Genomic DNA, 13727 nt, shown 5'->3' with positions numbered 1-13727 from the left:
AAAAGCCAGTGAAGCACTGGCTGGATTCACTCTGGGAGCTACGGCTGCCCTCAGCATTCCTCATAAGCAGATTTTATGAGGAGAAAAGCCCAGGTCAGGGTACGGAAAGGCCTACGTGAAAATGCTGGGATTCCAGTGACTCTCTCCTCTCTTCCCACTTCCCCAAAGCAAACTACATCTCAAAGGGCCTCAGGTTCATGGGAAAGATCCCAGGCTCATTTGCTCATTTCTTTTCCATTTTCCAATAAGTATTATGGGGCATCAACTACATGTCAGGTGTGCTGCTAAGTGCCAGCTACAAGAGCCCAAACTGATGTTCTGGCCTTCACACAGCTTCAGGCCACTGGGGAATCACAAATCACAGAAGTAAGTGAGAAATTAACAACGTAACAATACTGTGAGTGAAAGCTGCATGGTTCTGGGAAAATGCGTAGAGGGAGATTTGACCAAACAGGGCAGAGATGTGCAGGCCTTGACCAAGAGGAGGGCATGCGAGTGCCAGGGAGCAGCCACACAGAGGGAACAACATGTGCAGAGGCCTCTGGGCAGCTGGGAGGAACTGAGGAAGGGCGCTGCGGGGGTTGGGGGGGCGGCCAGCAGGGTCCCCGCCCCTGCAGGGCTCTGGAAGCCCTAGGAGAGTGCCTCAGAGGAAGGGGAAGCCGATGTCACGCTCTAAGCAGAGGGTGCTGGATTCTCAGGTGGCCTCTGATTCTCCCAGGGTCTCATTGTGGGTCAGGGGAGCCTGGTCTGAAGCGCTGACTTCCTCCCTCTCACCTGCCACATCTAGGCAGACACCCAACTCCTGTCCATTCCACCTTAGAAATTGCTCCCAAGTGGACCATCCTTCCTGAGTCCACTGCCACTGCTGTGGTGGGAGTTCTAGCGTTCCTTTGCATGAACTGTTGCCGTCCTCCCAAGTCCTCCACTTGAAAGTCGTCCCTCTGCAATCCACCCTCCCCAGCGGCTTCCTTCCTAAAACACACACTCGGCCTCTCCCTGGCTTGTGCACCTCTGGTGCTTCCCAGAGACTAGAGGAGCAATCCCAGTCTCTTCAGAGCAGCCCTCAAGTCTCTGCTCTTTCTGACCTTACCGACCTGCTACCTTGTCTCCTTACTCTCCGGCGTCCCCCTCCCCTCCCTGTACCCCTGATGCTAGAGCTGCAGTTCAAGGAACTTCTCAGCCTTCCTCAAGCACACACGTACCATCTCTACACTATTGCCTCTTCCTGGAATGCCCTTCCTTCTTCTTTACTGGAAACTCCATTTCCTTTGTCAGCACAGCAGTAGACATGTCACCTCCTCTGCCAGGACACCATCAACCACCACCCCCAACCCTAGCAGGAAAATTCGACCGCTACAGGTCTTCCTCCCTGGCTAGGGAGGGCAAACCTCTCTTGAGGGCAAACACTCATACAGTACTGGCCCACAATGGATGCTCAAGAAATGATGAAAGGAAAGACCATATATTATATGATTCCATTTACATGAAATGTCCAGAACAGACAAACCATAGGAGATAGAGAATAGATTACTGATTGCCAGGGGATGGGGGGAGGAGGGAATTGGGAGATATGAGGTTTCTTTTTGGGGTAATGGAAATGTTCTGGAATTAGATAATGGTGATGGTTGCACAATATTGTGAATATACTAAAAACAACACTGAATTATGCACTTTAAAGTGGTTTAAATGGTGAATTTTATGGTCTCTGAATTTTCTCTCAACAAAAAAGTTTGGAAAAGAAATGATAAATGAGTAACGAAACACTTTTTCTTATTTTCTAATTTCCTTTTGTCTCGTATCCTTTCCCTATTCCCTATTCACTTCCCTAATGGCCAATATTTTAATTGAAATGAAGAATTTATCCAATCACCAATCATATCTGAATTATAATAACATACCAATTGGCAGTGTTGGATCAATGGGGTTTGACTCTTGCGATGTGTCTTTTTCTTGCTCATGTAGAAACTTTGAAGGGAGAGAAGCTACCTGGTCTGTGTCATCTTCAATACATCCATTGCCCACTTTGCTAAAGACCAAACTTGGACTGGTATCAGTGAAACAAGTTATCATTAGGACTGTTTGTAGTTAGACTGTAACCAAAATAACTTTTCAAAGCCCTTCATGCACATGAGCTCATTGGTTCATCATGAAAATCTTCTGGGGAGGAGTGTCCTTTTGATGGAGAGAGAAATCATGTGTCCTTCCTAGCTCGGGAGTGGCCAGAGTTGCTGAGCTGAGCTCTTCTGACCTGTTGGTCATTTCTGCTGCTGAGAGAGTGAGAATGTGCTGAACATTTTTCTATGTGTGGGTTGTACTTGTTACTCTCGTACTTGTTACTTAAATTGTACTTGTTACTGTTGAGTAATAGCAGCCTCCTTGGGAACATCAGAAAACACTAGAAGGTATAAGATAGAAGATATCACTGCAGTCACTCCAGCAGAGAAAGACAGCAGCAAACCCCAATTAATGAAGTTGCTTATGTTGACTCCACTGTAAACAATTGACTCAAATTCCCGTCTCCAGCCCCAAGAGACCCGAGACACACTATTAAGTGGAAATTACAGCAAACCTCCTTCACCCCAAGATGTCCCAAACACTCTTGTGATTACAGAATTCTCAGCTGAGAAACTTAAGACCTGCTTTACAAAAATGGATTGGGGACCAAGTTAATCTATGAAAACCTTTGTAAATATTTTCCCATGGATTAATAAGGAAATCCTCACTTATATTACAAAAGAGAATTTCAACCATATTGCAGACAAAATATGTGACTAATTTGTTACAAGCTAACATTTTCTTGGCACATACTATATGCCAAGCACTATTCTAAATGCTTTAGATGTATTAATGCATTTAGTCCTCACAACGACCCTGTAAGATAGGTGTTCCTGTTGTCCCTGTTTTATAGATGGGGAAATTGAGGCACAGAGAAGTCAGGTAATTTGCCCACGGTTACACAACTAGCAGATGGCAGAGCTGGAGTCTGAACCCAGGCAGCCTGGCTCCAAAGTCTATCCAACAAGTGGAGTCCACAGGGCTGTGTGGTTAGTGGGACAGGCAATAAAAAAACATTTTGGCTGAAACATTCTCAGTGGAGGACACAACACACAGGAGTAAATCTACATTTAATAGGATCTCACTGGAGATTAATTTGTGATCGTAAATGCTTTCTGTTGTGCAGTTTGCTTTTTTCCACAGAGCGGGAACAATCTGCCTAGACTATTTTCATGTTTATGAACTGGCAGGTGGGCCAGGTTAAGGGCTTAGGAGCTGATGGGGAACAGAGTGAAGCTAAGTGGGCTGGGCAGTGAACGAGGTGAGGTCAGCCTCCTTATCCAGCTCCCAGCCCCTCCATCCTACTGGGCACTCTCCTGACTATATTCTTCATGTGCCTCCTGTCCTTGCCTCCAGGACACTGGATTCCCTCCCATTTCAGAAAGACTGAAAATCACCTCCCTTGTCCTCTAGAGAGAAGTGCCCTGTTTCTTAGGCAGAGATGGTTAATTAAATTTTCAAGTAAGTAGACAGTGGCTTCCTTAGTTCCCTGACGTGGGGTCAGCACTAATTCTTTAAAAAGAACACTGTAGAAACTCAGCAAATTCTGAATATAAGTTGGATGCTTGCCTGACTTGGGCCCAGACAAAGGGCCTGGTACCCACCTTCTCCTTGCCCCCTCCTTACTTCCTGGGAAGCTCAGCAACTACAGCGTTCCTTCATCCAAGCACAGGATCTGAGGGCGGATGGGAAGTGGGGTCCCTGAGGTGGGTTATTCCCTGCTCCAGAGGATGGAAGCTTTCTGGAGTGAATGCCTGCAGCTGAGTATATTCCTTGGTCAATCATCACCAAGTCTACAGTGGGAGGTTCTAACAGTGTGTGCTAAACGAGTTCTGGAAAGGAAGATCCTGGCACGGGCCACAGTGGTTGCAGAAGGAGGTCCGTGAAAGGAGGACTTGGATCCTGTGTGAGTCAAACGACAGCCCCCAGGGAGGGAAGGGGCAGGAAGAAGATAGAGAACTCCTATTAGCTTGCTCTGGTGTAGCTAAGATTGTTAGGTGGTTGAAGAGATGATTCTGGAAAGGTCCACAGGGTCAGTGTGGCTGTGAGAGATACCGGCCATGTTTTCCAATCTGGAATCAGGACACATGGTCTGCTCCAAGTGTGGCATTGGGACACATGACTGAAAATCAGGGCTGTGCCAGGGGACCTGAGGCCCGTAGTCAGGTCCACTTACACAAGAATTATTCTTCTTGTGCCGTGTCCTCCAAAAATGTCTCAGCAAGAGGAGAGAGGGATCAGGAATGAGAGAGACAGGAGAAGCCAGGCTCTCTGTGGTCCTAGAGTAGACATCGGTGGTTTCTGCCCACCCAGACTCCACCCAGACTGCCTTTGGAGAACACCTCCTCCCCCTTCACAGTTCTCTGGTCTGGGGGTGGGGGTGCGTAGGCAGGTCCTGTGAGGCTCACCCCCACCCCTGCCACAGGGACGGGCTGAGACCCAGCCTGGCCAAGCAGCACACTCCATCCACCTGCTACAACAAATGAGCAGGCAGATGAGACTTAAACCTGGGACTTTTGGTGGATCCTTTGGGGAAAGCAAAGCTCTCATTCAGTGGGGAACCTTAGCTCTATGGATCACGTCTGAGTGGAGGGTCCAGAAGCCAACACGTGGCCAAGCCTCCCAAGGAGGAAGCAGACTGAGAGATGGAGAGAAAGAGAGACTAAGTCCTGATGAGGTTCTATGAGTGCCTGCCTGGATTTTCTGATTACTCAAGCCCACAAATTGCTTTTTTAAACTTTTTTATGTAACCACTTTAAAATGAAGAAATCGGTGGTGTTGAGGATGCTCACGATGTTGTGCGACCACCACCTCTATGTAGTTTCACTTCCAACACCCCAAAATAAAACCCCATACTCAGGCTTCCCTGGCGGCGCAGTGGTTGAGAGTCCGCCTGCCAATGCAGGGGACACGGGTTCGTGCCCCGGTCCGGGAAGATCCCACATGCCGCGGAGCGGCTGGGCCCGTGAGCCATGGCCGCTGAGCCTGTGCGTCCGGAGCCTGTGCTCCGCAACGGGAGAGGCCACAACAGTGAGAGGCCTGCATACCGCAAAAAAACCAAACCAAACCAAACCAAACCATACTCATTAAGCAGTTACGCCGCATTCCTCCTCCCCTCAACCCTAGCAAACACCAATCTACTTTCTGTTTCTGTGGATTTACCTACTCATCTAAATGGAATCATACTGGGAGTTCCCTGGCAGTCCAGTGGTTAGGACACTGCGCTTTCACTGCCATGGCCCCAAGTTCAGTCCCTGGTCAGGGAACTAAGATCCCACAAGCCGCAATCTGTGCAGCATGGCAAAAAAAAAAAAAAAGGAATCACACTATGTGTGGCCTTCTGTGACTGGCTTCTTTCATTTGGAATAGTGTGTTTGAGGTTCATCCACATTATAGCTTGATTCAATACTTCATTCCTTTGTAAGGCTGAATAGTGTTCTGTTGTTTGGATGGACCACATTTTGTTTATCCATTCACCTGTTGAGGGGCAGTTGGGTTGTTTCCACCTTTTGGCTGCTATGAGTAGCTCCACTACAAACATTCAGGTACAAGTATTTGTTTGAACACCTGTTTTTAATTCTTTTGGGTATATGCCTAGGAGTGGAATTGCTGGGTCATATGGTATTCTATGTCTAACTTTTTGAGGAATGGCCAGACTCTGTCTCCACAGCGGCTGAACACAAATTCCTTTTTTATTGTCCTGCATGACTCAAAGAGACCAGCTGGATGCCAAGGCTGTGCCGTCACTGTCCCCAGGGCCTCCAGCAGGATGGTCCTCACTGGTTTGGAATTGTTCCTGGACTGGTGACTGCAATGGTGCAATCCAACACCCAGGAATGATCACAGCTAAGGAACTCCATCCCATTGCCCCTAAGGCCCCTAAGGAGCCGTGTCTCAGAACAGCCTTCCTCTTCCGCTGCTGGGAGAAGCACATCTGGACAATGTCCCTCAGTCCATCTGTCCATGCTTTCTGCCTGGGCAGCCTCCCCCAGAGCAGTGCTGAGAGGTGGCAAGCTGGTTTGGGCTGAATTTCAGGTTGGGTCAAGGCTATAGGATGGTCTGTCTCTTCACAGACCCAGACCTTTGGGGCTGAGTTGGGAGAGGTAACAGCTGCCCACCCATCATCATGGTGGGAATCCTGGCCTGGGTGACTGTGGAGAGAGCTGAACCCAGGGTGTCAGAGGAGGTCATTGAGAGGACATGACTGCTAGCTGGACCCGGGCAGTCAGAGTCTCCTCACTCCCTCCTCTGTCCTTGGAATGTACATTCTGCCCACCGTTCCCACAGTGGGAACTTTTCCAAGAATGCAGCCTTGAGAGAACAATGTGCTATTGAGACTAACTGAACCCAGTTAAAGCCTCTATATAAACTTTTAAGATTTTGGTGGGCAAGTGCAGAGATCTACTCATCTGGTGTCTATTGTAAGACAAGCCTCGTGTGTAAGTTCCCTGGCTTATTAAACCTGCCACCCACCAATCTGGAGTGGTCTGCCTTTTTCTTTGGTTTCTCCTTGCCCCCAGTTTCGATTTCACCCAGGAAGCTCCCAAGTTCGTGAACCAACACAGAGCCTGGACACTGAGCTTTATCTGCCACCCGCCCACTATGTGACCTTAAGCAAGTCCTTTTCTCTCTCTGGGTCTCAGCCTCTCAAGTGTCAAATGAGCTGGGTCAATTAAATGATCACACTGACTGTCTTGGGTCTGGGTGACTCCCACCCCACCTTGCTCCCAAGTTTTCTCTTTCTCTCTGAATCTTCATAAAAGTCTAGGATTATTGCTAGGCAGCTGGCCGAAGTCACAGCAATAATCCAGACCTCCTGTTCTGGTGCCTTGTCCCTGCCCTCCATGTGTGCGTATTGGTTTCCTGGAGGACATTTGTTCTTAGCGCCGATGTTTTCCTGCGACTGTTACTCTGCAAGCAGCAGTCCCCCTGCAGAGGGTTGGTGAGCTGTGCTTCCCATAACTAGCCCCTAGTGAGGTCAGAACTCCCTGGGGCTGTGTGAGAAGGCAGCTCCCTTCTTAAATGCTGAGCCCAGAGTAACCAAGTCCAACCTCATCAACAGTGGCTTCTTAAGTGCCCCTTCCCATTCTCTGAGCAGTGTCTAGGGTGTCTCTCTGTTTGTCTGTTTCTCTTTCACACACAGACAGACAGCTGTCACAGACCCTGCCCTGCACATACCAAGTCTCCACTTGAGAATGCCTCTCTCTAATATTATTCTAGTTAAATGTTCACTCTGTTTTACAACATGGATAAGTGTACTTGGCACACCAAAAAACAAACAAACAAACAAACAAAAAAAGCTATAATAGACTTAACTGTTTGTTTCTATTGCTATCATAATAGTAATATTATTATTATTGCCTAAATCTTATAAATCCAATAGATACGAATGACAGCTTCCTAATTGTAGTTGCAAGACTATTTTCAACGCCTAAATATTTTTGAGTTTCCGTATAGGAAATCTAATACTCTTAAACTGGTCTTTTAAATACGACAAGATAGAGGCCAATGCTTGGGCACCCTCTGTCTCTATGGGAGGGGGGCCAGAGTGTGGTCTGAGGAATGTTCTGTTCATATCATGAACCCCTGATTTTTCAAGAGCCAATAAGTTGTTTTCTTGAAGGGTGGGTTTCGTGTGATTCCCGAGGCTTCATTGCCCCATCCCTTCATGTCCTCTCAAAGAGTAGAGGTTACAGAGGCTGTAGATGGGATAAGGGTCCTTGACCCTTATCAGGGTCAGCAGCAAGGGGCCTTGGTAATGAAGGGAGGGGGAAGGTGGGCAAGGCCTTCGTAGAGATGGCCAGCACTGGGGCTTCTGCTCAGTACTGCTGATGTTGGCAATGGGATGCAGGTGATGGGTGAGGGCTGGGGTTGGCCGGGGGGTGGCGGGGTGACTAAGTGACCCTTAGGCTGTTCCCCACCCTGAGATCCCAGGCTATGTGAGAAAAGCTCTCTAGAACTGCAGCCCTTGAGGATTTTGTGCCATGTGGCTTCCTCCTGCTCTGGGAGGTGCTCTCAGGCTCCTGTCTCTCAAGCCATCTGAATCTCCCCAGGCAGGGCAGGCGATGTACTGTTCCCCACAGCAGGCAGCCCAGGACAGGCACACACTGTTTAAAAATGGACTCGCTCTTGATTGATTCATTGATTGTGGGTAGCAGTGCCAGGAGTGGACATGTGAGCTGGAGACCCCTTATCCTTATCCCTCTGGTCCATGGCCCTCTGCCACACATCAGAGCAGGATAGAGGCACAGAGAGGGTGAGACTGTGTGTGTGTGTGGTGATGGTGGGGGGATGTTTGGGGACATTTGTCCATCCATCAATCCAATCAGATCAGTGCAGGCTCCTCCCTGGGCCCCTCCCTGCTCTCTGTCCCTCAGGCCATGGATAATACGGACTGGCAGGGCCAGTTGGATCTGTACTAAGGGGAAAGGGCTGGCAGAGCCCATCAGCCCCTTTCTTCTCATTTCTCCAGCGAGCCAGGGGTCTCTGCCCAGCGGAGAGCCCTCCGATCATGCCAGCCAGGAGTCTGTGTCGCCATTTTGCCTGGGTGAAATAGACAGCTTCCTATGTGGTATGAATTAAGACATGGAAAAGCCTCCAGTGCCACCTGAAATACATTTCTTTTTTGTGCCTGATCTCCTATCATTAGCAGTTCTCACCTTTGAGTTTTAATGGTTTAACTATTTATGGAAAGGGGAGAATGTTACACTTGAAGACCCCTCTCTTCTGCATTGTATTTCTCCTGTGAGAGAAGAGCCCTGGGGTGACACAAATCCCACTCCCCCACCAGGTCTGGGGGTGGAGGCTGGGGGTGGAGGACCCTCAAGTCGGGTGGGTGTGTAGAAGACCAACGGTCTTAACTTCCCTATTTTACTGTGAGTGTCACAGCAGTGTCCGAAGGAGCGGACAGGCAGGGGCAAGGGGAGGCTCGATGTGAGTGGCTGCTGTGAATTTCAGTTCAACTCAGTCTGCCTGGCTGACTGAATCAATGTTGGGAAAACACAGCGCTCTCCTGGGAGGAGAGGTGTTTGGTATAAATAGAAGGTATTATCATTGTGAGGCAACTGGGGGATGTCATGTCGCTCAGTGCAGCTCAAGGCAGCTGTGAGAACCCCAGCTGTGGGCTGCAGGGCTGCCAGCCATCTGCTCTCATTTGCTTGTCCATAGAGGAAGGGCCCTTCCTCCATTCGGAGCTCACCCTCAGGGTGACCTCAGCAAATCTAGAGCCCTCTCTGAGCCCTTTGCCCCTTCTCTGCTGGGCACATTGAGCCACCTCCATTCTCAGGGGGCATTTGATGGGGTCCTAACCATGCCCATGAACGGACTATAACAAGGGATTACCACTCTCCACTAAAACTCTGAGCAAGCATCGTGCCTTTCCCCACACACCACCGTGCTCTTTATTTTTCTTATTTTTTTTAATCCTCAGGATTCTCTTTATTTTATTTAATTTTTAAATTTTTATATTTTTGGCCGCACCGCACGGCACGTGGGATCTTATTTCCCCAAGCCGGGATCCAACCAGTGCCCACTGCAGCGGAAGTGTGGAGTCCTAACCACTGGACGGCCAGGGAATTCCCGTGCTCTTTTTTTTTCTTTTTTTTTAAATTAATTTTATTTTTGGCTGCATTGGGTCTTCATTGCTGCGTGTGGGCTTTCTCTAGCTGCGGCGAGCGGGGGCTACTCTTCGTTGCGGAGCACAGGTTCTAGGTGCACAGGCTTCAGTAGTTGTGGCGCATGGGCTTAGTTGCTCCGCGGCATGTGGGGTGTTCCTGGGCCAAGGCTCGAACCCGTGTCCCCTGCATTGGCAGGCGGATTCTTAACCACTGCTCCACCACGGAAGACCCCCTGCTCTTTATTTTTCAGCAGTTTTATTGAGATATAATCTACACACCATACAACTCACCCATTTAAGTGTATAATTCAGTGTTTTTAGTTTATTCACAGATATATACAGCCATCACCGCAATTTTAGAACATTTTCATCACCCCAAAAAGAAACTCTGTACCCCTTAACTATCGTCCCCCCATCACCCTGTCAACACCCCAAGCAGCAACTCTCCTTCCTATTGCTATAGATTTGCCTAATCTGGACATTTCATATAAATGGAGTCATATGATATGTGGTCTTTTGTGACTGGCTTCTTTTACCTAGCATAATGTTTTCAAGGTTCATCCATGTTGTGGTATGTGGTTCTTTTATATGGCCAAATAATATTTCATTGTATGGATATATTATCTTTTGTTTATTAATTCATCAGTTGTTGGACATTTGGGTTGTTTCTACCTTTTGGTTACTAAGTACATTTTTTGTGTGTGGACATATGTTTTCATTTATCTTGAGAACATACCTAGAAGTGGAATTGTTAGATCACGTGGTACCTCTGTGTTTAATCGTTTGAGGAAACCCACCTTGTTCTTAACAATTGTAAAGCAATTAATTGATTAGTTGGGGCCCTAGGCAATCATTCAACAAATACTTATTTAGCTCTTTCCGTATTCCAAGCACTCTTCTGAAAGTTGGGGAAACAGCAGTATGAATAGAGGTCAGCCAGCTATGTACCTTTACTGCTGTAAGGACTTTGGCTTTTATTTTAAATACAATGCAAAGAACTTAAAGGTTTGTTTTTTTCCCCCAAAAGGTTTATTGAAGTATAATTTACAAACACTAAACTGCACACATATGAATTGTACAATTTCATTTCTTGCATGTGTGTATGTCCGTGAAACTATCAACACAAGACGGAACATTATCCCCCACAGTTTCCTTGTGCCCCTTTGTAAGTTCTCCCTCCTGCCCCTCTCTCCCCACCCACGCCCAGGCTACCACTGATCAAACTACAGATTAGCTGCATTTTCTAGAATGAAACAGCTTGTGCTTTTTTAGTGTGGCTTCTTTCACTTGGCATAATTATTTTGAGGTTTATCTATATTGTTGCTTATATTAGTAGTTCATTCCTTTTTATTGCTGAATAGTAGTCCATGATATGAATACAAAACAATTTGTTTCTCCATCCCCCAGTTAATGGACATTTGGGGTGTTTCCAGTTTGGAGCTCTTACAAGTAAGCTGCTATGAACATTTGTGTACAAATCTTTGAATGGGCATATGCTTTGGTTTCTCCAGAGTAAATATCTACGCGTGGAATATTTACCTTATAAGAAACTAACAAACCATTTTCTAAGTTGATTATAGTATTTTACATTCCCGCCAGCAGTGTATGAGAGTTCCAGTTGCTCCACATCTTTTCAAACATTTGGTAGGGTCAGTCTTTTTAATTTTAGCCATTCCAATAGGTGTGTACTGGTATCTCATTGTGATTTTGACTTGCATTTCAAAATGACTAGTGTCGTTGGGTATCTTTTCATGTATTTGCCATCTGTATCCTCTTTGGAGAAGTGTCTGTTCAAATTTTTTGCCAAATTTTAAAAAATGGGTTGCTTATACTCTTATTATTGAATTTTGAGAGTTCATTATATATACTGGATACAAGTCCTTTACCAGATATACAATTTGCAAATATTTTCTCCCAACCTGTAGCTTATCTTTTCATTCTCTTAACAGTATCTTTCAAATAGCAGAAATTCTTAATTTATTTTTTTAATTAATTTATTAATTTATTTATTTTTGGCTGCTTTGGGTCTTCATTGCTGCGTGTAGGCTTTCTCTAGTTGTGGCGAGCGGGGGCTACTCTTTGTTGTGGTGTGTGGGCTTCTCATTATGGTAGCTTCTCTTGTTGCTGAGCACGGGCTCTAGGCCCATGGGCTTCAGTAGTTGGGGCACGTGGGCTCAGTAGTTGTGGCTCACGGGCTCTAGAGCACAGGCTCAGTGTTGTGGCACATGGGCTTAGTTGCTCCGCAGCATGTGGGATCTTCCCGGACCAGGGCTCGAACCCGTGTCCCCTGCATTAGCAGGCAGATTTTTAACCACTGCGCCACCAGGGAAGCCCAGAAATTCTTAATTTTGATGAAGTCCAATGCATCAGTTTCTTTCTTTTTTGGTTCATACTTTTAGTGTTACATCAAGAAAACTTTGCCTAACCCAAGGCCACAAAGATTTTCTCCTGTTTTCTTTTACAAGTTTTATAATTGGAGGCTTTACCTTTAAGTCTATGATTCACTTTGAATTAGTTTTTGTATATGGTGAGAGGTATGAAGTTCATTCCTTTGCATTTGGCTCTCCAGATGTTCCAACACCATTTGTTGAAAAGACTTTTCTTTCTCCTCTGTATTACCTTTGCACCTTTGCTGAAAAAACACTTGTCCTTTATACCTGGGTCTATTTCTGGACTTTCTATTCTGTGCCATGGATCTATTTGTCTATCTTTATGTTCCTCCAGCTTTATTCTTCTTTTTCAAAGTGGTTTTGGTTATTCCATGTAAATTTTAGAATCAGGTTGTTGATTCTACAAAAGAGCTTTTTAGGATTTTGATTGGGATTTCATTGACTTTAGGGAACAATTTGGGGAGAATTGACATCTTAACAATACTAAGTGTTATGAGCTGTGACCACATTTGTTCATATCTTTGATTGCTCTCAACAATGTTTTGTAGTATTCAGTGTCCAGGTTTCTGCAGGGTAACTGTTTAACTGTGTTCCCACATATCTTAACATGGATTGGTCACCTACTAGGTGAGCTCCAGGTCTGTAGCAATAGACCTGGGGCCACTTGCTGGGAATATGGAGGTGGTTATGAACATATGGTATCGGCAACTGCCCACTTTCCCTGCCAGAGAGTGCCATATGGCTGCTACTTGGGTATTGACAAGCCTTTCTGGCTACCATCCTGCAGACCTGCAAGACCAACCCAAGTGCCTTGGAGCTTCAGGCCCAACCCAAGCCTGCCACCCAAACCCACAGAAGCAGGATTGAGCCTCTCTTGAAGAAAGCCAGCTCCTTCCTCACCCTCAGCTTTGTGCGTATCCTTCCTGACCTGGGCTCATCATCTCAGATCTGCATATGTCCCTTGAATCATCTTCTTGGACACTACTACTCTCTAAGTTTTTCAAGGAAAACACCCACAGATGAGAAATAGGTAGATTGGTGCTATTGATGCCAGAAGCCAAGAAGTAGTGGTGTCAGATGAGTCTGGAGCCCAGAAGAACTTCTGTGGATTCTTCCACTGGGCATTTCTAAGATTGGTCAGTTCCCTCACTCATGCCCCATCCATTTAAGCTCGTACGGAGTTAAAGCCAGGCCTTGCTTTAAGGTCTCCTTGCTCATCTACAAATTATTTCTGCATGGGGTGGGATAGATGTATCCTCTTATGTCACTGTAGTCATCATACTGCTTGAGCATCATACTGCTCAGATGTTCAAGAACTATCCATGACTCCTCAGTGCCTTCAGAATAAGGTCCAAACTTCCTGGCCTAGTATTCAAGGAAGCCCAACATCTGGTCTTTCTCCACATGCCCCAAATACTCTGTTCCAGTCACACTAGTCTTCTCACTGGCCTCAGATGCTCCCATCTATGAGCCTTTGCTTATTTATGCCCTGTCCTTCCCCTCCCCACTTACCCGTCCAAATCTCACCTCTCAAATCTCAAGTGGATTGATTCAAATCCCATTTTTCTATGAAATGCTACTAACAATTCCAGGTTTAATTAGGGGTTTTATTTTACAACTTGCTTTCACTTTGAGTAGTTTTATTTAAAATACTTAATTATTAACTA

Source organism: Hyperoodon ampullatus (assembly GCF_949752795.1).
Source record: "Hyperoodon ampullatus genome assembly, chromosome: 15".
Classification (NCBI taxonomy): Eukaryota; Metazoa; Chordata; class Mammalia; order Artiodactyla; family Ziphiidae; genus Hyperoodon; species Hyperoodon ampullatus.
Note: the sequence above shows the minus strand (reverse complement) of the source record.